Source organism: Macrobrachium rosenbergii, chromosome 14, assembly GCF_040412425.1.
Source record: "Macrobrachium rosenbergii isolate ZJJX-2024 chromosome 14, ASM4041242v1, whole genome shotgun sequence".
In the NCBI taxonomy this organism is placed as follows: Eukaryota; Metazoa; Arthropoda; class Malacostraca; order Decapoda; family Palaemonidae; genus Macrobrachium; species Macrobrachium rosenbergii.
In genome coordinates, this window is record NC_089754.1 from 21,814,801 (window position 1) to 21,840,171 (window position 25,371).

Consider the following 25,371-nt stretch of genomic DNA (forward strand, 5'->3'; position numbering starts at 1 on the left):
TGGCATAGAAATAGCACTACAGTTTATTGATATATTGGATGTGACCATAATTTCACATCAGTCGCAACTGAGTGGTATGTTAATTGCGTCAGACGATCAATCTTCGACCTTTAGTCCCATTTCACCTGTCATGATACTTCTTTGCCAAGACATTATTGGTCAGCCTCAGCCCATTCACTTGTCATCGAGACATTAACCTTTGTCTCTTTCTTTTTATTTTTTGCTTCTTTTGACTCTACATTAAATCTACAATATCCTCAATGCCATCAAGAAAATTTAACTTAGTTATCGGTCATACATTGTTACTGTCTGAGTATTTAACATGATATTTGTTTACAGTGCATATATAGCAAATATATGTGCACATACAAACACACACACGCACACACAAATATATATAAATATATAGTGTATATATATATATATATATATATGCATACATGCGTGCATGTATGAATACATATAATACACACACACATATATATAATTTATATACATACACATATGTAATATTATATATATAAATGAATAAATAAATAAATATGCATACATATATACCACTTGATATATGAAATTTTGAACCTTATGTTTTAAATACAATATAGAAGCCAAAATAAAAATACATGGTAGCTGGAAGCTGGTAAGAATGTTTAAGTTTTACGAAGAAAAGATGACAAGAAAGATGAAATATGGCTACGTCGTTCTGAAATTAAGGTCTGGTGCGATTTATGCGTAAACCAATAATCGGCCCTAATGAAAATCGATCCATTTGAGAGTAATGGGTTTAATATAAGTGAAAATGATTCTAATTTATCGCCAGAATAATCAGCGCCAACAGTGGTGGTCATGATTCATCTTTAATCGCGCCAGATAGACCTAGTACCTTTTAGTGTTACCGATTGTCCATAAGAGTTTCATCCTGGCCCGTACAAAAATAAACAGGTGGAATCATTTGAGGTCCTTGCAAGTCTTTATGATGTTGTGTTGTGTTATTCTCCATTGGCTTTAATATTCCCCTTATTATGAAGAGCATCGTTCATTTTATTCTTCAAATATTGAGGTGCAAATTTTATAAATGAACAGAATCCGATCAGTTGCCGCGTAGTTTATACATTACTGTATTTTTTCTTGAGCGGTGAGTGTGTTTGTTTGTTTGCTCCAGCTCCATTTTGAGGAACTTCTAAAACGATAACAAACAAAATGAATAATGTGTTTTCTTTAAGTCCTCCGAGTAAACAAGGTTTACCGGGAACGACAGATTTGCGACTGTTACTGGTAAAGAGAAACTTGTAACTTTAGAGATATTTTCCATCCCTTTTCTCTGTGCTCAGACTTTCATTTCCTTCTCGTTCATTAGAACGTGCGCTTGTTTGTTTGTTACTCTACAAACCCCTTGGACTCTATTAAAATGAGAAATTAACTCGGTTATCGACTCCGACTTATATTCTTTCGTTAAACGAATACCAATGACGTTATAGATTTTAAAAAGTAATTTGAATAATCTGAGATAAAATAATCAAATACAAACAAAATTATAAAGAAAAGTTAGTTCTCTACAATTACCTTCAAAATTGAAAGTTCTGGGGAAAAATTGTACTTGACTGAAAGTTTGCTGCTGTTAAATGATAAAAAATGCCAGAGGAAGAATGACTAACCACGGTTTCCAGTAATTCTGTACCTTTATCGCTACAAAAATTACTTTTACGATAAATAAGGTCGTCAACTCAGTTCTGCCAGTACACTTCATAAATAAAATTTTATATTACTTTAAGATTTTACTAAAAGTCTAATATTTTTTGCTTCTCGTCTTCATGAAGCAACTTTAAATTTCCTTTATAACCAGTAATATACAGCCATCTATTTCCATGTGATTTCGTTAGGCTGTCAACCTGCTTGTTATTGCAGACTTAGCTGCTGTTCGCTAATACTTTCATTTCTTTCCAATGCTAAAACAAAACTTGAACCACCAATTACTCATTTGAATGCCTGAAAATATTTTTCAATCTTTTAAGTAATATCAGTTCAATTTCGTTAACTTTCATTCATCTTATGAAATAGGCTAAATTTGCTTGTAAGTTACACACTAAAAATATTCTGAATGAATTAATATACGACAAATGTTTAACATCCACTCTTTGCCAACCATTAAAAATTCCAGATCAGAGTTTATCAATGAAAGCCAGTGCTTATCTCTGAACCCTTTATTGGTATTACCATTTAAACCATTTAAATGCAACCATGTTGTATTCATTACTAGGCTACTACACCTTTTCATCACCTTAGTTTGAGGCAGATTCAGACTCAAACCAGTTTTTAAGTAAATCGTTTCTTAAGCATTTTATAATTACTATATACGACCTGTTAAAACCCCAGCTCCTTTCTTATCACTGTTATTGAGAGATATGTTGTTGAATTGTCTTTGTTTAGCCAAAATCAAACAACGTGATTACATGTTATGTCCACCTCTCTGACCGGTCGGCTGCGGGGATTGAACCCTCGCCTAGGAAGTGAGGTTATGCTTCTACCAAGGATATAGGCTCCTGTTATAATTACTAACGACCTGTTTAGAAACTGTTAGATATATCATTTCAAACAACAATGCCTAGGTAGTTTATGCAAGGATATACGCTAATTTTAAACGTTTCCACTAAATGAATTTCCACTAATGAATGGCCCACGAGCAAAGCAGTGTACGAGTTGTCTTCAGGAACCGGCTAATCTGCATCTAATTGAGGGGCAATTTATTTGCATAAGGAATCCTCAGTCCCTATGGCATTAGTCCAAGGGGTAAAGCCCCTATCTTTTCAGTAAAACCTGCGGTTTTACGTCAACGAAATTGCTTCCTTCATCTGAAAATAGCAACAGAGAAAAGGCCTTTTGCCTGGCGAGTAGGCGATTCCCTCTGATGATGACAGATGAACAATAAAACTTGACGTCTTCGTATGATAATATCGTTTCTAGGCACGAAGGCCTTGTGAAAGAGGTTACATTAATCACTAAACAAAATCGGAAGTATAAAAATCAGTTTTTCCTTATAAAAAACCACAGTAAGGAAATGGGACGGCATTAAACTCTTTCATTAACCCACTTTCCACTTTAAACGGAAGAGAGGGTGGAGAGTGATTATTATTAGACGGATAAATATTTTGAGAGAGAGAGAGAGAGAGAGAGAGAGAGAGAGAGAGAGAGAGAGAGAGAGAGAGAGATTACTGGATAATCAATAGGGAGTTACAAAAGGAATAATATCGCTAACATTTCTCTTATTAAAGCTTAAAAGAGAATAAGATACTGACAGAAGGAAAGAGACAGCTTAATGGATGGAAGGGGAATAACAGACTGCTTTGCAATATCGTAGGAGAGGCATTTTCAGAAACGAGGGAAAGAGGTTTTCGGGAGAGTTCTGAGCAGAAGGTGAAGAGAAGAGATATTCATGAATGGGAGGATCAAATGGAATCATGGAACGAAAGATAACAGATTGAAATAAGGAAGAACTAACGTAACAGCAGAGTTGGAGAAACAAATACAAGAGACTGCCTCTAAAGATTAGACGATAGCTTGATCTTATCATAAAATAACAAAACAAAAACAAACAGAGATAAATGAGAAAGAATGATATTTCAAAATACTCATTCAAAATATATTTGTTGAAATTTTATTATTCCAAATAAGGATGAAATTTCTTATCATAACAAGTAAAGGCCATACTCAAGAAAAAAAAATCGTAGATAGAGGCATTTTGAGAACAGTATAAAAATAGTTCACAAAATTTAACCTTCCTGTATTGCGAAAAGATAGGATCATGTCTTAAAATCCTTCGACCAACAGGAGAGCATCCGTCATGCAAGTCCCCCTAATAAACAGTTACTACCAGGTAATATATTGCAATTTTGCATTCATATTCGTCATTAGTGGCCAAAACAGTGCATCATGCCGGCCATTTTGAAAGAAAGTTCATAATAATAATAATAATAATAATAATAATAATAATAATAATAATAATAATAATAATAATAATAATAATAATCTAGCTTTAGTTTTGCCTCATCCCTGGCTTTGCCGACCAAAGTCGAAATACTGCAAACTGTGTCCGGTGTATAAATAGTAGTTTGTTGGTGTTATTTATGTGTTACCAATAAAATCATTACTGATATGAAAAATAACTCCGCTTCTTGCAATCAGTTGTTCTTCTCAGTTGAGAAATGAAGCTGCTGCCAGACGTCCTGGAGATCAGTGGGGAATAAGCTTTAATATAAAAAATTAAAGCTTTATCAATCAGCTGGTTTAGCACCGAGCTCCGTTGCATAACTAGCTTAGCATAGGTAACGACTTTCAATGTTTGGAGATTTGTTACAATCGTACATACATACACACACACATGCATACATACATACATATATATGTGTGTGTGTGCGCGCGCGTGTTTGCGTATTATACCAATCCATGGAAAATTCAATACCATGATCAGCAATAAGGTAAGAAAAGAAGATGAACTCAGGTAAGGAGGCTCTTCTTGAGGAGTTATATTTGCAAGAGGCAGTCCAAAGTAGTTTGGCAAATGAGTAGTTACGGCTCCTCGTCCATTCATTTCCCGAGTTGCACCTTCAGGCAGATAATGAAGTCAAGGATGACCTCTGCTAAGAGGCAATTAAAAGCTGGACGATGCTCTTTGCGAGATCATCTCATTGGCTGGCAATGGAATGTCGCCCTTTAAGAACTGATCGACAAGGGGCAACTTGCCTCGCAACTTTACGGTCTAATTACTGTTCGGTTTTGGAGGAAGTGAGTTTTCTATCTCTATCACTGATGAAATTACGTAAATGTGAAAGTAAAAACTTCCAAGAAACTAAAGTGTTCATTTTCCACTCAATATTTCGCGTTCAAGAATACATGCCATACATCTCACTCGCATGCATATAAAAATTAAGGTATAATTGTTTATCCACGTATATATGTGTACATATAATATATATATATATATATATATATTATATTATATTATATATATACACATATATAATATATATACATATAATTAGCTCTACATATGGTCACAAATCGAGACCAACTAATTCCTTCTCTGCACACTGTATATCTGGGAAACTTATGAAAGGAAGTTTTACAAAGAAAGTGAGGAATAACCTATAGTAAAGTCTCATATTTAAGCATACCAAGGAACAGCACTTAAAAGTCATGTCGCTGGGTTGTTTCTCGATCAACACTGTTTTTCTCTTGTCTTTTAATCGCTTACATCTTCACCCAAGTAATAAAGATTATGAACGCTCCTTAAGCATAGTGGTTGTAAAGTATTAAGACAGCGTGAAATATCCAAGAGAATTTATAGATTACCATTAAAAAGCTCACTAGCTTATGGCCATTTATATCAAACAGGGACTGCCAACAGCTCATCGTAACTATTCCACCATCAGTCCTTTTAGCACAGGTAAACAGACTATACATGTCACTTGCTCGTGAATTTATTGTACGGCCTTTGTTTAATCAAGCCCGCAATCTCTCATATTGAAACATCTAAACGAATTCTTGAGAGACTAACGTCTAGTTAAAACATTCAGCGCTGTATCTATCATAGGGAGAGAAAGCGTGTTCAATGATCCCAAAATAATAAACAGGAATCCTAACCTCGCAAATCATCGTAGAATGTTTATTAAAAGTATTTCTCATTAACCATAAAACATCCCCTCTTAAAAACAAATTGACCATCGGTGTCATTCTTGTTTTTAATATCAAATGTGGTAAAGGTTCATCACATAAAAAGCACCCTAATCTTTTAGTTGCCTTTTGGAAACAGTTATTATCATGAGATAGAAACGAAGCCTTCCGATGTATGAAGGACAGATAAATTACAGACATGTTACTCACAACATTACAAAAATATAAATGAAACTGCTTGTGAATAGTTGTAATTTCTAATAAAATTTATAAACTTGAAGGCTATATAAACCATATGCAGATCACTATGAATGGATATAAACATTATACAGATGTACATTTACATGCACGTGCATATTTTGTGTATGCATTCTTAAAACTGGTTTCATGGGAGTTACTAATCAGCAGCTTCTGAAGATTCCAAATCTAATAAAACCCTCACTTCGTACACATGAACTTTTTTATGAGCTACTTTCATAAGCAAAGTGAATCTACAGTGTTTGTTCGGGATTCGGGTGCTTCTTTTTTTTCACTAGGGCGGACGGAAAGAAAAAAATTCCCTCAGACAGTTCCTTCGAAAAGCGGACGGGGAGGCCCTTTAAAGAGGAAAGAATGAGAGGAACTCCCTACTGCTGACGTCATATAACAAACAGAAACCAGGGAAGAGGAATAAGCTGAATAACGATAAAGAGAATGAGAAGAGAAAACGAAAATCATTCTGGGCAGGAAGATCCACGATAAGTGCAAAGCCATCAGCGTGATCGTATTTGCATTATGAAATGAAATCATACTCTTCCGAAAATTCTAAGAATATATCTCAGAAATTCATTTCGTATTCTCCATGTCTTCGAAATGAAAAAAAATGACAACATGCTCCACATAAACATCGGTATATACTGATGTTATATATATATATATATATATATATATATATATATATATATATATAAATGTATATATATACTGTGTATATGTGTATACATACATACTGTATATGTATATATATATATATATATATATATATATATATATATATATATATATATATGTTGTGTTGAATAACGAGTTCCAAAGAGTTAGACAGAATAAGTGGAGCCAAGAGGCTAGATAATGTTCTGAAGGCATCTATCTCATTTCGGGCCACCCTCCCTAAAACATCATCCCAGAGACACTGCAACGGAACTCTATAACGGCAGAAGAAGTATGGGTTGAGAAAGGTAAGGGGGAAAGGTGGTTTCATTTTCTATTTATACAGCCAACAGACAGCTTTAAGTATCTATACAGCAACAATCCATGGGTTGGACGGCGTTGGTGGCATCTCAGGGCTAGACAAGGAATGGGGTGAAGTCGAAATACGTAAGGCGTGCTCTTTGTAAAAGCTAAAACACCAACATGTACACATATTCTTACACGTGTACGTGCGTATAAGTGTTTATACTAACTTGCTAGCCTATCTGACATACGGACACATCTGGGCATTTATATATTTAAAAAGTATTTAATAAAAACACTTAAAGATCCGACAGTTTCACAGACAGACAGACTAAAAAAAATTTGACTTTCAAGTCTACCTACGCAAAACATTGTGGAGAAATGTTGCAAATTAAAGAGAAAACGACGCAAGCAAATGGTCAGAAGGTAATTTTGAGGTTGCAAGCACTAATTCCTCATTGCTTCATAAAAAAAGATATTTAATGCTTTTATAATCCCAGTTGGCATAAGACAGAGAGAGAGAGAGAGAGAGAGAGAGAGAGAGAGAGAGAGAGAGAGAGAGAGAGAGAGAGAGAGAGAAATGTGGTGAATAAGATCCGTGGGAAGTGGTCTTTGTTAAGTCCGTGCGGTGGTTTCCTTGTCTCGTTTCCCTGAAATATCGACCCTTAGAGCAAAAATGCAGTTTGAATTTTTCTTTAATTCATTTACGAAAAAAAACATTATTTCCAACTTTTGTTGGAAATAAAAACTTCTATTTAGTATGTCATTGTCTGTCGCCTCTACTGTGGAATTGTATGTCCCTCAGTTTATGCCTTGCTTCACGCAATCCGTCTTATCCCTTGATGAAAAATGGGAGCTCCTTTCATCTCTGCATGGCGCTTGCTTCCTTTTCCACTGATGTGTTCATGCTCAGGGACATTAAAGCCCTTGCTTGTGCACGATCACTACCTCTCTGGAAGTCTGCCATCAAAAGCTGTCAGTTTTTTGTTAAGGCTGATAGCTGTTCCTCCTCTTGGCTTTCGTCTTAATGCTCCACACTGTCTGGCAGGGAAATTATTTTATCGTCTAGGATCACTATGGTTTATACATGCATGTGCATACATTTCTGTACGTATAAACGTCTGTTTTATACATAGGAATATATTCAGAAACATGCGTTCGCGTGTGAACGCGCTAATGCTGTTTCTGTGCTACGTGTACATCTATCTATTGCCTGCTGACAGTAGGTAAATTATGTAGCCGATGTATGTATAAACACTCATATTTTTTGCTCGCCTATATACATTCTGCCCTCTGAAAGGTAACGACAAATTATTTTGGGATGAGGTGTGGGCCCACGGCCCTTAACCTTCGGCCCTGAGACGCATCGTAGTTAGCTATCTACTAGATACACAACACTCTGCTCAGGTCAACAATCACAATGGAATTGAAAGGAATTTGCTAACATGATTTTATCCCCCCAACAATCAACTTTCGCTGATATGGCGGTTACTAAGGTCATTAGACCACGAGGCCTCGAGCCCACTCTCACATCACAGTCATTTTTATATACACATACACACATATATATATATATATATATATATATATATATATATATATATATATATATATATATATATTATAAATAAATATATATTACATATAATATATGTCTGACATATATATATATATATATATATATATATATATATATATATATATATATATATGAGGAATAAAATCAAGTAGCCTGTCACGTTTCATCACATTACAAAACTACAATCTCGAACTGAGTCTCCTTTAGACTCTAGAGCTATCGACTAGATAAATGAAATTATGTCAACAATCCACAACATTTTCTTGATTAGTCATCGTCTACAAAATCACAGGATCTGTCACTTCACGATACGCGAAGCTCAACTACATTTTGGATGAGTTTTCATAAAATGTAACACTGACAACCGTTTTCTAACCGACACTCAGCCCATCTTAATGGACCTTTAAAGAAAAATTCTCATATTATCACTTTGCTACAAACGGAACTTCACAAACAGGACGCCTTGCGTAGACAACTTATCACTGAGGTTGCGGTAGAGAGAAGTGTAAAGATATGTGTGCGTGTGTGTATGTGTTTATGTGTGTGCAGGTCAGTGAGGTGTGAGAAGGGAGGAGGAGGAGGAGGAAATATGTAAGATGTGTAGGTGGAGACTAAGAGAATGCAAAGGTTTCCTCCGTCCGTGAGGGGAGGCGAACAACCCAGTTTGGCGTCATCGTCTCACGTTTTCTTTGGTGCCCGTTTTCTATGGCCATGCTTTATCTTTATATGGCGCTATTCATTCCTAATCTTTCAAATCCATTTTACAAGCCAGCATATAAACTTCTTCTTCTTTCATCATTCATCCTTCAGGCCAACCAGAAATCTTAGAATCAAACGTAATAATAAAACATCACAAAGAATTTTTGCGGAAAATAAATGTCCGGCAACTCAGCCCACCAAAGCACTTGCCGAGGGGATACAAAAATAGTCATCCGCGTTCCCCTAGACAAAATTTAACCTAGAGCCCTTGTCATCGTTTCTGATCCCCGAGGCCATTTCAAGCTCTACGTACAAAGGGACATGCATTTCTCCCTGTGACAGCGTTTCCAGAACAGTGAAATGCCAATCGCAAAAAGAATTAAACAACATAATATCTCACAGCAAAAAAAAAAAAATTCTAGGTCTTGTGAGTTGATGTTTTTGTGAACGGAAATGTCTCGTGTTTGGCTGGCGCTGGCCACGAGAAAGGTAATAGTTTCACTCGCACCTGTCTACGTGACTTTACCTTGAGAGAGAGAGAGAGAGAGAGAGAGAGAGAGAGAGAGAGAGAGAGAGAGAGAGAGAAGAGAGAGAGAGGACTGCTAATAACATGTCGACATTGTTTCCCGCATCATTCCTCCAAAATTTTAATCTGAAAGTTCTTTTAGTTCCCATTGTTTACGACAAATGCTGCTAAGCATCCAACGAATGCACCCACATTGTCTATAACCTGATAGGAGAAAGAAAGGCGGGGGAACCCTAACGCCTCTCAATCTCCCTGTTGCCCATCCCCCGACAACCTTCCGCAGCCTCTTTTTTATGTGTTCCTGTGCGTCTTTGTCTCCTTGTGAGGTAACCATAGAGCCAACTTCACATACAAGCATGTGACTGGCTCGCTCTCTCTCTCTCTCTCTCTCTCTCTCTCTCTCTCTCTCAACCACGTATAAGTAAATATTATCTTATCTGTTTAAAGCTTAACATCTTTCTTAACTAATATTTTCGTGATTATGTTTGGCCTTCCTTCTCCGCCATCTCCTTTTCACCCGTGAGCCAATGAAGGTCTCTTAATGAGTACATCAAACCTCGTTAAGAACCAATCTAGCCAAAGATGTTTGGATGACGATGATAATCATGCAGCCCCAGTTTCACCCTGAGTCTTGAGAGGCTAAACATAATGTCATCAAGGTTAATAGACGTTGCTGGGATCATAAAATCGGCCAGTATGAAGATTACTTATAAAAAAAAGGCTTAGGAAATCCTCTTAAGAGAGAATTTCAAAATATTTGTTCTCAAGATGAACAAAGAGAAATGTTGAAAATTTCGTTAATCGTCAGTTTACATATTCTCTCCGATAAGAAAGTCTAATATGATCGACTGTGTGGAGAATGATGAAAGTAAAAATGCTTTCTTTATAACATAAAAGAGTAACACCCTCATAAAATACATACTTTTCTCTCAAAAAATTCCCCGAAGGAATTATCAGATGATAACACCTCTCCCATCTCAACATTTTAGCAATATCGAGAAGTCTTCGTCATTTTAGAGCGCTGACATTACTAGGTCTGATGTTTCACAAATTATCTGCTTAGCAGATAATTTATGAAAGTCATTTCTCTGTTTTGGTTTCATTTCTAGCAAATAAAATAATGCACCGAAGTTTCTTCGGCGCAATCGAGTTTTCTGTACAGCCGCTACAGCGCATAATCAAGGCCAACGAAAATAGATCTATCTTTCGGTGGTCTCGGTATCATGCTGTATGAGCCGCGGCCCATGGAACCTTAACCACGGCCGGATGGTGTCCTGTCCTATATTGTTGCCAGACGCACGATTATGGCTAACTGTAACCTTAAATAAAATAAAGACTATTGAGGCTAGAGGGCTGCAATTTGGTATGTTTAATGATTGGAGGGTGAATGATCAACATAATCTGCAGCCCTCTAGCCTCAGTAGTTTTTAAGAATTGAGGGCGGACAGAAAAAGTGCGGACGGACAGACAAAGCCGGCACAATAGTTTTCTTTTGCAGAAAACTAAAAATGGAAAACAATGAAAAAAAAATTCTTGTACAATAGTTATGTATAATAAAAGTCCTTTTCCTTTGTCGAAAATAATAGAAGTTCTATTAAGCATTCATATAAAATTTTGTCCAATTCATGCGTGAACAAAGAAAGCAATTTTTATATTGAAACGAAGTATTGACAATTACAATTCTGAATAATAAGAATCTATGCTTTGACTTCATATCGTTTTTATTAAATAGTCATTTGAGTGTTAAACGTAGTCTGCGTGTTGATATCATACTCGCATCTTAACAAATACAGTGTTTTAATGTAATAATGCCATAACTCTGTAATTATTAAAAAAAATCGTTCTTTAATTGTGGTAAAATAATTTTCCTTTTAAATTAAGAATAACGATGATCTTTATATGTATATCTATCAGTTCTTGCTAAACATATTTGTAAAAAAATTAGACACTAAGCAATTTCTTTCCTAGTTCTTTAACGCTATTTTGTTAAATTCTGTACCTGTGTGGATTACATGACAATTATCTGAAATTGTTATCAGATCTTATCAACTATCGAAGAAAATAATTTTAACTGTGAATATCATGAAGGCTGAAAGTCAATTTTCCTGTAAACGTTATCAGTGTTTGCAAAGTACGATTACGACGAAAATTAGAACGTTCTGTGTTAATATTAGATTTTGGCATACGCTGTTATTCAAAAAACAAAATAATCTCTCTGCATTCATACGTATCACTCTTTACCAAAATGCAATTATAAATGTTTTTTTGGGTGTTGATATTGGACCTTGTAACATATGATCATCAGCAGTGAAAGCCATTGCAATCAAAGCATACCAAATACTATTATAAGCAAATCAACACAAGTCCTTTCCACAGGTTGGTTATCTTGCCATGCCAAACATATTATTTTTATGATGAACACCACTTTGATATCTGATTCGCTAAATACAGTTAAGAGTAATTAAATTCATTTCTGTTTTGCGTCAGAAATTGCTAAATTTAATTATCCAATTATGAATAATTAAGCCCATTTTACTTTTCATGCAGACAGGACATTATGCAGATGCAACAAAAAGTGTTCTAAGTGATAAGTCCTTTTGTATGTTAAAATTAGATCTCGCAGTATTTTATCATATATAATGATTTCCCTTTTGAAAGTTCATGTCAGAGCTTCACCAAAAGCAAATGTAACCTATGATTTTTACCTTTTTTTTGCGTGACCATGTCAGCTTTGACCTGTGCAGTTCAAAATATAGGTAGCCCTTTCCGTGTTTACGACTCAAAGCTTCCTAAACGTTGTTATTGTTAGGTACAGTATGGACAATCAAATCAATTTATTCGTTTGAAAATTATGATTTGACAAATATGGAGGCACAGTTTTGAATGATTTAATATATCTTGGTAAGTGGTGGATTATTTTAAAAATGAAAATATCCCTGGGTTTTTGAGGGCGCCCAACTTCATCTCCTTCCAGTTTTCGAAGACACATATACACCACCTTTCTGCCCTGCATAACTTCTCTTTACCAAAGGAACCTCCCTTAAATCACATGAAGGAGAAACAAATCACTCTTACTTCGCCAAGGAACGAACATTCCTTGCATTTGTGTGTCGGCGCATCTGATTTATCTGCCTTGATTCACGACCCTGAATCGTAATGCCCTCCTGGGAGTTATGCACTCCATACTATTTATTATCCGAGTTCTACCTTTTTCGTCCAACTCCATAAAAGTAAATTAAACAGTAGCAATTGAGAACTGTTGCAATTGCGGATCTGTCAAGCAAATTTACGTAATACCAATTAATGGGGCTCGTATTTCGCCGTACATTTTTATTTTCTCAACTGGAATGAAAACGGAACACTTACATTTATGACTGCTTTGAATATATATATATATATATATATATATATATATATATATATATATATATATATATATATATATATATATATATATATATATATATATATTTTATATAGCACCACGAACAAGTGATGTTGAGAAGCAAAAGTACCACATGGAGGATGCAGACAGGTTCCTTCTCAATCAGTTTAGACATCTTGCCTTAGTCAATTCATGCCTTGAGATTCATTCTCCCTGTGCCACTTTCGCACACACACATTATTATATATATATATATATATATATATATATATATATATATATATATATATATATATACATATACATATATATACATATATATATATATATGCGAAGTGGCACGGGGAGAATGAATCTCAAGGCATGAATTGGCTAAGGCAAGATGTCTAAACCGATTGAGAAGGAACCTGTCTGCATCCTCCATGTGGTACTTTGCTTCTCAACATCACTTGTTCGTGGGTGTATATTATGTGTGTGTGTGTGTGTTTGCAAATGAGATGCTGCAGCTTGGTTGTAGAAGTTTTCGCAAGTTTTTCAGTATTGCATGTAGGGTTCTAAATGGAGTGAGAGAGTAATAATTGTGGTACCTTCATTATAGCCATTACACCAATTATGGAGCTATTACATTTCTTAGAGTTCGTGGAAAGGCGTATAACCTAGTTAGAAACTTAAGGCATTTAGCGGATTGAAATGGACCTCTTGCAATGGGCGTGCCAAAAACCAATGACGGGAATAAATTGCTTCTTCTTTATTGGTGGGATACTGTTCAACTCTAAGTTCGTCAAAATTCTGCATTAAAGCCATAAAATAATTAATGAAATTGTGTCTTGACATCCATCTGTGTTTATTTTATTTTATTTTTTTGAGCCATTTTAATCGTAACTTACTTCGCAGTAGAATGTATAGCTATTTTCATTTTTAGGAACCATCAAAATGCAAAAAATAAATAGAAATTTAGTACAAAAGTTATGAACAATAAAAGAAGTTCGATAAAAGAAAGAAACTGGGCAAGATCATCTAGTGATAACATAAACTCTGCACTTACTCAGGGCTGACAGTTTCTGAAATTCTGTACAAGCTGGCACTGATATTTATTTTATAAGATAATGACTTCAACTATAAAAACAACATCTAAAGCAACAATAGGTTAACTGCTTTAACAACGTGACTATAAATAAATTAACGAAAACACCATAGTCGAGAACCTGTGGCTTTAATTGCGTCCTTGCACTAAAGGTATAAAAATTAAAAAATCGATGCGGTCACGAGAAAATTTAAGTAGGTGTTGAAACTCGCTGTAATCGTCAGTATCCCACAGCATTCATATCGTCCACTACTTTACAACAGCTAGCATCAAATGACATTACCATAATCCATCGTCATCCTTACTTATTTTTGGATGGCCTCCTTTTGATCCCAATTTGGTCCTCCCAGCGACTCCCTTCATTATTTTTTTTTCTCTTTCGTCGTTACAATTATAACTTTAGTTTTCTATGTGAAAGTTTTCGCATCGTTTTAGTTTGTTTCGTACCAGTACACAAATATTGCTCCTTGATCAGAAACATATTTCCTGAATTGGAGAATGGCCAGAAGAAGTCGTTAAAGAACACGAAGTCTTAAATGACGAGCTGGTATCAATAACGTTTGGCAGGATATAGCAAAGGAATGTTAATAAATACAGAGAAAGTGAGGACGAAACTTTCAGCTGAGAAGAGGGTTCGACTTGTGTTGGCCTCAGCCAATTTATGAGGTAGCCACTCAATCCATCACTGAGTGACATTTCCGTCGTTGTATACATCAATTCCAGGAGTTCAAAAATCCATACGATCTCTTTCTCACCTCCCTTCACTCTCTCTCCCTCTCTTGAAACTCAGACACACATCTCCTTTCAACTTTTCTTCCACAGAAGCGTCTGAGTCATTAAAAAGAGCTTATTCCAACATCTCTTGCCGCTTTCAAGAGCAGCGATGCGGTGGTGATGGAATGCCTTCTCCAGTGTCTTTAAAACTGGAAGCCGGGATGAAAAGGAATGGGGAGAAGGGTAAATGGATCGCTATCAGATACCCATTATTGCAGCCATACTGTTTGCCACGAAGTCGTGTCTGCTGTTTTGTTTCGCAAGTTGGGTTTACCTTTTTCTAAGTGTTTCAGCTTCTCCCATACTCAGTGTAGTTTCCATGACAAGCCGATACATTGACATGAATCATTTTATTATAAAATAATTCTTCATTCTCATATATAGTTACATAAAAACATACGAATATAAACAACACACTCATGGGAGTAAAAATAATGAAGATATGATGTGGTATGCTTCATAGTTTCACAATGTAAAGAACCCACGGAGATTCAAAAACCACTATATTGTGTAATATCAGCTGTGAACGATCTCATCAACACATTGCTTTTAAGTTCAAAACATTTATGAACTAATCAATAGCGGTATGAATTTTGCTCCTCTGTAAATTAACCATCACATAAACATACACTAAAATACTATTATCGTTTCTGCTTATCAAAATAAAAGGTGCATTTGTTCCCATAAGCTCGAAATAAAATAAACTTTATTTTTGTTCTGTCCATTTTCAACCAAAGAATTCTGAGAGTATATATACTAGAATCGAATAAAACTGATGGAATCGTAAAACAAAATTAAAATATGAGAAAAGTTTGGGACAAAAATGAGAAGGGAAAATATAGTCATTTTTCCTTGGCATAAAAACGTCCAGATAAACTGATTTAGTTCCCATTAAGAAACTTCGTCAAAACTTTGGTCCTAAAAATGCGAAGTAAGTCTAAATCAAGTATGAAATGCCTCCCTTTCGTCCCTCTAATGGCTTACTGATTGCAATGAAGCAAAAAACTTATCATGAAGATGTATTCGCCCGACCATGTTTATAACTTGAAAAATGGGTGTCTTCTTTATATGAGAGAGAGAGAGAGAGAGAGAGAGAGAGAGAGAGAGAGAGAGAGAGAGAGAGAGAGAGAGAGGTAAACATCTTTGCACGCAAAAGAATATCCAACAGCTCACAAGTTCATAAACTTACCGTGGATTCTGATCCCTATAACACTGTGCTGAAGTGTATTTGCCATTAACGACCATTAAAGTTATTTAAGCAAACTTAAAAGTACTAAAGGAAGTATGTCCCCAAGCTTTCTTAAAGATAATAACCAATCAATCATTTGCTAATGGTGTTTCTCCATTAAGATGAACGAATGTTAGAAGCTATACAAAGGAATACATACAATGCAAGTAGTTGCCATGGTGACAGATGGATGTCGTCTAAATTTGGAAAGAGCGTAATACCATGTAAAGGTGATTGACATGAAAATAAACTAGTCAAACCTCTGCGCTGCTTCATTCAATCTGTTCACCGTTTTAGAGTATTTCCCTTTAGAACTCACAGCTAATTATACAATTCGTGAAGATTCGTGCATTACAAATCATTTTACTGATGATATTTTTATGGAAAGAAATTCCATTATTAAAACGGAATGACATACATTCAAGTGAGGCGTAATGTTCCAGAAAAAAATGGAATATCAAAGAAACATTTGTGTGGCTGTTTCTTTTTCTTAATACCTGAAAGGATTGGAAATGTTCTTTAGTACTGTCTAAGTCTCAGTCGACTTGAATGAAGTCATTAGACGAATTAGTCATTAGGCAAGCAAACGATTCTGTATGGGAGCCTTGTTTCCAATTCAGTGCTCCTTGCCTTGAAAGGTAGAAAGCAATTACTTTGTGGTGAAGAAGACAGCAGATATATTTAAGATAACGATATAAGCAGGAAAATTGCATGAATGCATCACATGGGTCAGAAAAATATTATTCCCTAGTTACTTCAAACTCCATGGCAGCCATTTTTAGATGGCCATTACCTGTCTCGGAAATTGTAATAATTTGGCATGGAAACTAATTGTTTGTATTCCCTTAGACAGTGCCTAAGACATCAGATTGGAGTTTTAGTCAACAGTACATATAATGTACGATCTCATATATACATAACTGTACCTTCTTAAATTAAATCTCTTCTTGTATAGTCATGAGAACATCTGATTTTGGCTTTGTAGATGGCTTAGTGAAGCGGTAGACTTTTTAAAGGTTTAAAGGCCTTTCAGGGGCTGCAAAGGTTATTTCGCAGTCGCACAATGTCCTAGAGACCGAAGACATTCACATTATGATCTAAGCTAGGACAAGGGAGAGCCAGGCAGTGGCAGGGGATAACTCAGTAGGCTGACACATGGTGCCCCTAAATCCCACATCCCTAACTCACGAGGTCAATAAAGTCACGTTGCCAATGAAATCTGCCAAGCCTTGAGTTGGGCTCAAACTATGGTCCACCCCACTACATAATGAAATCCAAAGGAAACTAAGCCACCAAGGTCACGAAAAAGTCAATTTTCAAGGTGGTCGTGTTTGTGAGTGTGTTGCTTACAAAAACAGCCTTTTACCATTTAATCTATTGGCTTGGGTTTACTCTTGCAACAATTTTTATAGTGTTCAACAGATTAAGGTTGTGGGTTTATGCATCCTCAGTCTCTTAATATACACTTTTGTATGCATGAGATACACTAGATTTATACACGAGTTGCAAACCTACCCAGATTATTCGTCCAATGGAAAAACTCACTGCAGAGCATTAGACTCAGGTTTGTCTCTAGAGTCAATCTTAGACTCCCTCTTACGAATTAAGTGTGTATAACGAAGTCACAAATGCACAATGAAAACGACTGAATATCATTAGAATCGCTCACTGAGTACATTAGGAAAATGATCAAGCCGATAACGCAAGACAATTCCCACAATGACATTGCTTCATACTTCATGTCGGGCGACCACTAATTTCCCCGAAGGTTACTTGCAATTCGATTTAGCGGCTTTATGGTGTCAGACACATTCAGTTTTTCTATATTAATTAATATGTGGGATGTAACAAAGGATTTCACCTGTGCACAGTATCCAACGTTTTGTAACATCAATCATTTAAAATGTCTGTATATATACATATATAAGCGCATATATGTATATGTATCTATATGTGCATATATTTATTTATTTTATATATATATATATATATATATATATATATATATATATATATATATATATATATATATATATATATATATATAAAGGTGTGTAGAGTACATGTTCAAACACATTAGGGATAATGCGCATTATACAGTGATCCTCTCCACCACACAATTCAGATTTGAACATTTTCCCGCTTGCTGACCATGGCATAAACATCCACACGTTAAAAAGAGACGTAAATCCACTTAATCTCCTACAATCCACTACAGCTGCTTCATTACGTCACTCTAATACCTTCATTGGCTAGGACTACACTATTCACCGAAAGGTCAGAGTTTATAACAACAAATCGATGGCAAAGTGGGCTATTCTTATGTCACGGATTTTGATAGATTGAACGTAATGAGTCCGTGAAACGTCAATTTCAATATGAATAAACACACGTGATTCATTATGGAAGACTTTTGAGAGACTCAATTTGTGGGAGAATTTTGCTATTATCAATTAGTCATTTCTCTTTGTTGTCAATATTTTCCCAGTTTCACTCTGTACTCGTTTATCACGTATGCATTCTTTCATCTTTATCTTTGTTGTTGCTGGCTAATAGGAGGCTATTTGAAGGTTTATGTCTACATGCAGAAGGCAATACATCTCGGGGGTGTCTGCTTCAGAAGCTATAGTAAATAGCGAATATAACATAGGGCCATTATCAAAAGAGCAGTTAGCATATAGGAAAACTAGTATGCATGCATATATTAGGAAAATGCAACAGTCGTTTTCCATTGTCGTTGGATAGCGGATAGAGTTTCTCATCCGCTTGAACCCAGCATTAAATGAAAGTCTTCATAGAGTTTCATTTTAGATGTTACGAGTACATATATGGCTGAATGTGAGCAGTAAATTGTAAGTGTGTCTGTGTGTGTGTGCGTGTGTGCAGGAGTGTGTGCGTGTCAGATTTTATTTGTTTGCCATTCCAATTGTTTATCTTGATTCCCTCGTATTTGTCAAAACTAGTAACAGCCTTTGCTTGACAAATCTTACTACCTGTAGTAAAAATCATATTTCATTAATAAATTTTATATTCCATAGCACTTTGCCAATACAAATAGCAAAACGATCTATGATATTCACATCACTTGCTACAGAAAGATATACAGTGAGATTATAGAACCCTACTTCAATACACTCTTCCTTTCATCCCAATTTGAGATTCCAGTTTAATTAACAGAGGATTCCAAGTAATTCCAGCTTAATTCCGAAAGATGTTTCGATATCAACTCTCTAATTAAATCTCTTGGAAAAGTTTCATTTTTCATTTTGACTTTCCCTCTGGGAATATACCTCCACTTAGGTCATCTCTTTCTTATTGCTGATGATATGGAGCTATTCCCGTAAATTTCTATTTCGTTTCTTATCTATCTCTGCTACGCAGTGTGTTGAAATGAGCGGTCTGTTTGTTTGTCTCAGCAATGGACATCGCAGGAGATTGGTTTCGTGATAACTCTTATAGTCCTAAGTAGAAGTGTATTGAACCCCCCTCTCTCTCTCTCTTTCTCTCTCTCTCTCTCTCTCTCTCTTTAAAATAGACATCGAGCAGACCTTGTCTTCGTGGTCCACAAGACAAAGAAATCTGTCTTCTGTATGTAAGCACCAAACTCGGAAATCTTGGCAAAGATCAGGAGAGCGACACATATTACTTCCCTTCACAGTAACCCCCTCCACCTTGAAATCTTCCCGCCCTCCCTCCCTCCCCCTCCCCACCGAATCATGCCATTGAACTTCAACCCAGCGTCTAAATTTAACGCCAACTTCGCAAATATGACTGCCCAACCACATGTTTGTCTTCTCGGAATATCACGTGGTCTTGCTCTTTTGCGACTAATGAGAGGCGAATCGCAGAACTGGTAAAACAAGGAAAGACGTAGCAACTCTGCGAAAGGAACAGATGAGGAGTGACTATGAGAGCCAGATTAATGAGTCACTAATGAGTCACTGATGGAATAATGACTCAATTCTTCTCTCTAAAAATGAAGTGTAGAACAAAAAGGATAGCAGCTACGAGATGAATTATTTGTGCATCTTTGCCCTAGCAACAGAGACTGAAATGGTAAAAAAAAAGGCGTAAACAGCAAAAGTGTAAAGCCAAATATTGAAAACTCACGGGCTGCAAACATCACATGCTTTAGGAAGTAAGAGGAGAAGGAAACAAAGAAAATTCAGCAATGCAAGGGTCTAAACACCTGAGATCACGCTAAAGTTATTACAAGACAGGGAGGAATAATGCCGTCAGTAGCCTCCTAAAAAAAATATGCAAAGCAGCAGATGCTATAGTGTAAGTTTTCTTCATAGATATGGACCAGTGGTTTGAGATGATGCGGGCATGTGCGGAGAATGGAGAGAGGCTGGAAAAGTGCAGGATAATTTGGTGGGGCAGGAGGATGGGGGAGGTACTGGAAAGGACTGCATAGATTGTTCATCATAAATTATTTGATTAATTTTAGCGTAACTCAAAACTTGTCCACAATGTCCAAACTAGAAAGATATCGTTAAAATATGAATCCATTGAAACATACATTTAAATCTTCTGAAAGAAAAGAAGAAGACCTTAGCTGTGACAGGCAGGAATCTCCTATTTCGCAAACTAACTAATACCAACTTCCAAACTCGCTACTCCTTTCAACTGGCGGAATACCAACTTGGTTCTCTACTTGTCTCAGTGCCTAATTATCCCCACACCGTTCCCAACCCCTGCCCCTTAGAATTGCCCTTCCCCTCGTTTCCGACACAAGTTTGAGGAAAAGCTTTCTGTAATGTGTCTTTATGTTCAATGACTAGAGAGAGAGAGAGAGAGAGAGAGAGAGAGAGAGAGAGAGAGAGAGAGAGAGAGAGAGAGAGCAATACATTTAAAGGATACTGGAAACCTTTCATGAATTTAATCAAAACTTCATTTGCTAAAATAAAATATTTAACTAATTTACCTTTTGCGGAATGAAGAAAGTTGGTTAATGTACCATGAATAGTATTCATATTACTATTAGTATCATTGTCTAAGATAGAGAATACATTATTTATATCTATATATATATATATAAATATATATATATAGATATATATATATATATATATATATATATATATATATATATATTGTATATATATATGTACACACACACACACACACACATATATATATATATAAATGTGTGTGTTTGTTTCGTTCCGAATGATAACACTCTAAGCACAAACTCATTCGTACTTCAAGTAGAAATCGTTCTTTGAATACTTTTGAATATAACATGGCAATTCAGGCAGTACGGTATGTTCTTTTATCTAAGTAACGCTTTAAAATGTTACCAACGTCCACAAACGCCTACTAAGTATTATAATTTACACATTGTCACTATTTATTTCTTTTTAAACTACGGCGTTCCATGTTCTGCACAAACTCTCGTACTTCAAGTAGAAATCGTTCTTTGAATACTTTTTGAATATAACATGGCAATTCAGGCAGTACGGTATGTTCTTTTATCTGAGTAACGCTTTAAAATGTTACCAACGTCTCTCTCTCTCTCTCTCTCTCTCTCTCTCTCTCTCTCTCTCTCTCTCTCTCTCTCTCTCTGACTAACTGCACTTACTATTCCATACTCTCTAAAACTTATTTTTCAATAGAAGTGGAAGGAGAAAGGGAGAATCACCTGCTATTGCACTGTTCTCAGAATGACCTCAATTATTCGTCACGTGATTTCCACTTGTCTGAGAGAGAGAGAGAGAGAGAGAGAGAGAGAGAGAGAGAGAGAGAGAGAGAGAGAGAGAAGGAGGGGGGGAGGAGTTGGGAATACAGTCACTGAATGGTAAAAGATTACATAAAGTTAATTTATTCGAGTGATTTTGATTTATGTAACCTAGCACTCAGTTTGAAGTCATTATGTTTGTCATTTTTTAAACCCATAACACAATGATACTGTTAAAACTCATTTTAATATTCATTCTTCTCTGGAATGCGGCACTGAATACCTTCCACAATTTAGAAGACAAGGCTTGCAACTAGCACACAAGACGTCACCACAATTACTTAAACATCTCTCAGAGGTTTTATAACTCTTAATCTTATGTGAAATTAACGTTCAATGTCGAGTTACACATTTTTTCTTATCATTATTACTAATCATTATAAGCAAGCGCTATTTCAGCTGCAAGGAGTTTTTAGTGAATTTTTTCTGGGGAAAAAAGGTTACCTATAAGCTTCAGATATTCAATCAGAAGTTCGTCTTCAACAAGGGTTACATAATAAGGAGTTTCCTTTATTTAAAATGAATGTATTCAAAACGTTTCGTCAAATGCAGGTGGGCATGTCCAGTGAAAACTGGGAATCTATGTGGTGATTAGTCGGCGGACCGCCTTCATAAACCATTTAATTGACAGGATGACTGGAGTTACGCTGTTGCAACGGATGAACCTCCTGCGGGTGGCCAAAATGGTCTGGGTGTCACGAGGGCTTGTTTCTCGGGGCGCAGCGTACATGGGGTTTGGCTCAAATTAGGATTTTTGTACGTATGCAGTTTGTAAAACTGCCCCTCGGGTTATTTTGGGGAGGGACTAAGCATGGGAATGTGTAGCACGTCAAGGAAGCACAAGCAGCGCTAATTAGCGCCGCTGTTATAGACATCGACGTCAGACATGAGGTTTTAGATGATTGGAATGAATATACGACAACTTTTAGCTCCCCTTTGTCTAAAAAAAAAAGGGGGGAATTATCGGAAAAATATAGAGTTCATAATAATAGCTAGCATCTTGTTGAGAAATTGGCCTCCTTCCCATTAATAATAATAATAATAATAATAATAATAATAATAATAATAATAATAATAATCGCATGATTCACTAAAATGGTGAAGGAATCCACAATGGTGAAAGTGTAAGTGTATCTTTAATATACATTTACACCATTACGGATTTTTCACAAATAATAATAATAATAATAATAATGATAATAATAATAATAATAAATTATTATTATATTATTATTAGTATTATGATTATGGTTATTATTTTATTTAGGTCAGAAGGTTTCCACTTGATCGGTGTTTTAATTACCAAGAATATTTATATGGTAAGCAAAGGAAATCTGATGAAAGCTATTGGAAACCCGCAGATTTTACTCAAGACAATTTCTGTAAAATAAAAAAAAATAAAAAATATGTCTGGAGCTACCTGACCTGTTTCAGGTATACTACGATCTTTAGCTATTTCTGCTAAATCTCTACACGACTCATTGAAATCATATTGCTAGTAGGCTACTCATATCTACAATCCTATTTTTCATATTTTTCTCTTGTACAACTTAAACAATGTTCGATCGAAGCAGGAAATAAAATAAGACCGTTAAAGCGCATCTAAAGTCCCAAAGCGTCGCCTGTCTCTGCTGAGACTCCAACAAAAACCAAACCTTAAATATTTCTCGCATGTTTGGCACAAATCTTCAAAATGATTGCAATGATTTATTTTGGCAATATACCTGGCGATGAGTTCTATTGCGCCTGCTTAAGAAAGTTTCAGTCAGTCCAGTAATTTTTTTTTATTATCATTGTTTTTATGCGACAAAAACTTACAAAAGAAATTCTCATGAAACCTCGGTAGCTGTAAAATCTTATCCATTTCATAGCTACCTTATGGAAATGCATAGATTAATATTGTTCATAATATGGCATTATTGAGAGCTGTTTATCAGTTCCAAAAGTCCTTAGTTTATTATTTATAATTATTGATACAAGCACCAAAATTGGTTATTCTTGCAGCTTTGGATCCTGCTACCTATATATAACTAAAAACCTAATAATCAGGTGGCATATACAACGGCTGCATCTTATTAAGGAAGTCACCGAATTGTGACGGTGAATACCCGCAGAGTTTTTCAGCAAAACTCACGCCTTTTTTTTTTTTTTTTTTCTGTTAAAGAAAACTGTTGAGATGGCTATTTGTCTGTTCGTCCGCACTTTTTCTTTCCGCCCTCAGATCTTAAAAACTACAGAGGCTAGAGGGCTGCAAATTGGTATGTGGATCATCCACCCGCCAATCGTCAAACATACCAAATTGCAGCCCTCTAGCCTCAGTAGTTATTTGTTTTAGGATAAAGTTAGCCATGATCGTGCGTCTGGCACCGCCATAGGTGCCAACAACACAGGCCACCACCGGGCCGTGTCTGAAAGCTTCATGGGCCGCGGCTGAGAGTCTCATACAGAAACTTCGGCGCATTTTTTTACTTGTTTATCTTGTATCTGTTGTCCTCTCTCTTGTACAATAATTTCAGCGTCCCTCTTACTCAGCGCGTTAAAGACATTATGTCGTTAGGTCATCTAGTATAGCTATAAATAATACCAAGGCCGGGTATTAACTCCGTGAACGAAGGTTGAATAAGTACACGTGTTTGGATGACAAAAACATCACAGTGAAATCCTGGTGCTTAACTAAACGGTTTACCTCAAGCACTATTATTAGCAGTATTATTAGTATTTGACATCATTAATAATAATAATAATAATAATAATAATAATAATAATAATAATAATAATAATAATAATGAGGCCTAGCATAATTGTGTATGTTAGTAATACATATGCGTAATTCTTGTACGGCTACAAAATAGTCTGTTCATCACGAGACAGGTAGTAATTTTGCTAATTTTCACTATACTTTCTAACCTCTGATTAAGAAGTCAGAACACCCACAAAGAAACGAACCAAAAGCTTGAAAAGCTCACAAAATTATTTGGCACAGGGCTGTTTGACATACGACGAGGCGACTATTGTGACGCAAACGAACGAACAAATACTACAGTCTCAAAACAAAAGGAACGGAAATGTCACCTAACCAAGTTCTTATGCTGGTACGTATGAAGTGCGTCTTACGTACTCTAAGGATGTGCCAGGTGGGTGGTTCTTTTTGTTGGGTTTTCCCCTGACCTCCGAGTGCAGCGAAAGGCAATTGAAATAAGGTTGATGGAGAGAGAGAGAGAGAGAGAGAGAGAGAGAGAGAGAGAGAGAGAGAGAGAGAGAGAGAGAGAGAGATACGCCTCAAGTTACTATATTTAGAAAATGCGTAGACTACGATTATTTTTATTCTAAACTGGCAATGGATCATGAAACAATGTTGCTTCGAGAATGCGGAAGACTGTTTTCTCTTGAAAAATTTCTTGCTTAGACATCTATTAATGTGATACGCTGTAAACCCTTTGTGCAGAGTTGCCTAAATTCTACATTTTTCCCTTTCGC

At 35.9% G+C, this 25,371-nt stretch overlaps 1 protein-coding gene across 16 annotated transcripts in view; it reads right to left on the reverse strand.

Moving 5' to 3' along the window:
- LOC136845771 (trichohyalin-like) overlaps window positions 1–25,371 on the reverse strand; it is a 576,224-nt gene that overhangs the window by 72,921 nt on the left and 477,932 nt on the right. For 6 of the 16 annotated variants that reach the window (XM_067116031.1, XM_067116027.1, XM_067116028.1 and 3 more), the window contains exon 1: window positions 8,888–9,071. The exons of 9 other annotated variants lie outside the window; for them this stretch is intronic. The gene's annotated coding sequence lies outside the window, so the exon portion shown is untranslated. Of the gene's footprint in view, window positions 1–8,887; window positions 9,082–25,371 lie in introns of those variants that run through there. One more of the 16 variants, XM_067116025.1, reaches the window with a different exon arrangement.